Source organism: Austrofundulus limnaeus, unplaced genomic scaffold (assembly GCF_001266775.1).
Source record: "Austrofundulus limnaeus strain Quisiro unplaced genomic scaffold, Austrofundulus_limnaeus-1.0 Scaffold905, whole genome shotgun sequence".
In the NCBI taxonomy this organism is placed as follows: domain Eukaryota; kingdom Metazoa; phylum Chordata; class Actinopteri; order Cyprinodontiformes; family Rivulidae; genus Austrofundulus; species Austrofundulus limnaeus.
In genome coordinates, this window is record NW_013953307.1 from 135,339 (window position 1) to 139,061 (window position 3,723).

The window sequence follows — 3,723 nt, forward strand, 5'->3', positions numbered from 1 at the left end:
ATTTAAGCCAGTAGTTTCCCTCAGCACTCTGCCAGTTTATCGTCAGCCAATCTATGATTCACCAGTACTCTTGTCCCATGTCCTATTCTGATCTCGGCTCCTCGACCCCCTTCTCGTCCCTTGGATTACTGCCTCTTGCCTCTGCCCGTGTTGGATACCTTTTGCCATCTGCTCTTCTGGTAATGACCCTGTTTCTGTTTCTCGGACTCCTGCCCCTYGTCTCTTACTTGCTCGGCACCACGACACCTCAGACTTCCTGGTTCTCGACCCCTGCCTGCCTCACGGATTCAAGAGTTAAGTTTGCTCCTCTTAACCTGTCATATTCTCTGATCCCTCTGTGTATGACCCTCGTCTGTCCCTGGACCCCGGACCTGTTTCTCGGACCCGCAACGCTCCCAAGGATTGTCGGTGACGTCATTGTTTCTCTGGAACCAAACTGACACAGTCGGTGTTTCCACACGGAGGCTCCCAGTTGACACCAGGTTAGTGGCTAAAAATACTAGTAGTATTTTGTCTCAGAGTCTTACAGCCACTAACCTGTTTTTTCTGTGTCCAGAAAACCGCACCCACGCACTTGGGTTGTTCCAGCTCCACACCAGCAATTTTAGTAAAATTTGTAAACCTATATCTGTTTTCGGGTTTTTATCAGAGCTCAAACTCAGACCCTTAAGATAACTGCTGTTTTGTATGTGTAATTGATTAAAAAATTACTATTACAAGTTCACGATTACATTAGTTAAGTTACATTACATTACATAAGTTACAAATTTCAAGTCATCTTACAAGTTACAAGCTCCGTTATACACTTTTTGATACATAAATACCTAACAGTTTGATTCCACCACTATTCAGTCATTTGTCCCATCAGAATATAAATTTGATCTAAGGCACTATAGAGTCTCTATAGAATAGCGTTGTAGAGAGATTTAGTAGAGTGCTGTGTAAATGAGTAAATGAGGACATAGATTGTAGTGTGAAGCACTTTGAGTATTTTGGCTGGTTAAAAAGATGCAGTCCATTTATTCTTCTTAGATACAGCATATCTACCATGAATGTTTTTTATCAGTTTTTAGTGGATTCATAGGGAAATTTAAAGTTCAAAATGATGCATGTCAGTCCCCAAACCATGCTGTTCTGCATGCAATGCCATGTACTTCATTAGTTCATGCAGAGCTCAGGCGGACTGAAGATAAAAATGGAGCTGTTTTCTGTAGGTCTGGTCAGACCAGCCCTCAAAGAGAACTGGGCAGAAGGAAGGAGGAGGCTTCTCTGCATCTTCAGTGATACAGCTCACTCTAGCAGCAGCTTTATCATCAACCAGCTGGGAATCACTGCAATACTGGAGATGTAGTGAAATTTGTTGCAGAAGTCATTGTGCTGCTGAGACATCAGTCACTGCAGAGGACAGGACCACACAGTTCCACTGAATGCACAGTCAMAGTCTTACAAAAGGGTAAACACATCAGGAACCAACCAGCCAATTAGAACTGTAGAAGGAAACAGATTAGGGTTTTTCACATAGTGATAAATGGCTGCAAAAGTGAAAATATTAAATACAGTTATGAAGTTGCTGAACAACATAAAATTATGAACCAAAATATCTAAGGCTCCTTCATACTGGATTACCATCCCAAATCCTAGATCACCTTTTAGACTGTGGCTGGATTGAGGCCARTTTGAAACACTTTTTTCAGTGTAATGATGCTATGCTACTTTTAACCACCAAATTGACTTTCTCACTATTTTTCCCATCTTTGAAATGCTCTCATGCACCCCCATTATGCTCTACACATCAGGAGTACATTCCTACGATGGTACTACCAAGTTCATTCATGATAACACAACACCCTGGGCGTTGTCCTGAAATGACGTAAGGCCTCCACATACTCCATCCGAAGGCGAACAACCAACATGTGATCACAGGGCTGTGTGGCGTTCATTCTCACACACACGTTTTATAGCCCATGAGACACACCAAGCAGAGCTCCTGGGAATCCTCTCCCACTGTGATACGTCATTGCATGGAGTATCTCCCCACTGGAGTCTACACTCCGAAAAAGAAAGCAAAAAACTCTGATCTGCTGTTATTTGTCCACAAATCTGTCCCTGTTGAAGCTACACAACTTTTGGCAGATGGATTCCTTCATGCTCAATGCCTGTTTTATCTTATGTAGATAATTCTGTCAAATTCTGCCACCCCTGCCCCCTTGTTACTCTCAGTAACTTTGATACCAGTAGCCTTACTAGGGCTGCACAATATCAAAAATATATTATCCTTACAATAAATACAAGAACGGTTTGGAGATACAGTGGAGATAAAAGTATTTAGTCAGCCACCAATTGTGCAAGTTCTCCAACTTAAAAAGATGAGAGAGGCCTGTAATTTACATCATAGTTAGACCTCAACTGTGAGAGACAACATAACCAGAAAATCACATTGTCTGATTTTTTAAAGAATTTATTTGCTAATTATGGTGGAAATTAAGTATTTGGTCAATAACAAACAAGATTTCTGACTCACACAGATCTGTAACTTCTTCTTTAAGAAGATCCTCTATCCTCCACTCATTGCCTGTAGTAATGGCACCTGTTTGAACTTGTTATAAGTATAAAAGACACACAAACTCAAACGCTCACACCCCAAACTCCACTATGCTGAAGACCAAAGAACTGGGTAAGGACCAGAAACCAGAAAAAAATTGTAGACCTGAACCAGGCTGGGAAGACTAAATCTGCAATAGGCAAGAAGCTTGGTGAGAAGAAATCAACTGAGGGAGCTGTTATGGAATAACTATTTCTTTTCTACCTTGACACACTGTCCAGTAATCATATCTCATGATAACTAGTTTCAGCTGTGTTAATCTAATTTCAGCTGTGTTAATCTAACAGCCTTAGACTTAAAGACTCCAGCAAATGCATGACCTCTCTTATTTTGATAAGGTGTTTCCGGGCTGACAGCTCTGTCATTGGTTAGATGGTTCACAGTTGGCAAACTGTGATTGATTGTAAGCATGTCACAGGATGTTATATTATCGCCTGTTCTGCGCTGACGCGCCAGCCACAACTTGACAGACTTCTCTGATTGACTTCTTGCTCTGTTGTTGCTCAAATTAAATTATTTGACGGCCATACACGCAGATTTTCTGTGCATTTATTCCAATGTGTTTCTGCATTCTTGGTAAATTGTGCCACCACAATTTTGGCGTTGTCGGCAGGATTTACCAAGAATGCAGAAACACTCAAGATCATCCATCACAATCATCACCAGTGTATCTCTGTTAAAACAATTTACCATTAAAAAGGTTATTTTCATCCAGCTGGAGTCACGGTCCTGAGCAGTCCAATCCTTGTTCACTCATATCAGTCCACCTGCTATGTGGCCTTGGTCCGTCGATCTCCTAGTGGTCTCTGCGACAACGCCAACTGTTATGGCAATATTTATTTAACAAAGACAGAAATACGTGGTCCAAGAATGAAGGTACTCCATGAGATGATGAGCTGAGTTTTATTGCAACAACAGGAAACACAGAGAACAATCTTCCCTGTCTCTGTGCCTCTGCTTATCTCTGTCACTCCACTCTATCCACTGTTCACTGTGTCCACTCCACTCGAGAGGCCTCATATACTGTATATATTAACAAACACCATTATGTCATCTTAGCAAGATTTGATACAAGGTCAATGGAAAACACAAAGATAAACACAAGTGATATCTAAGAATGA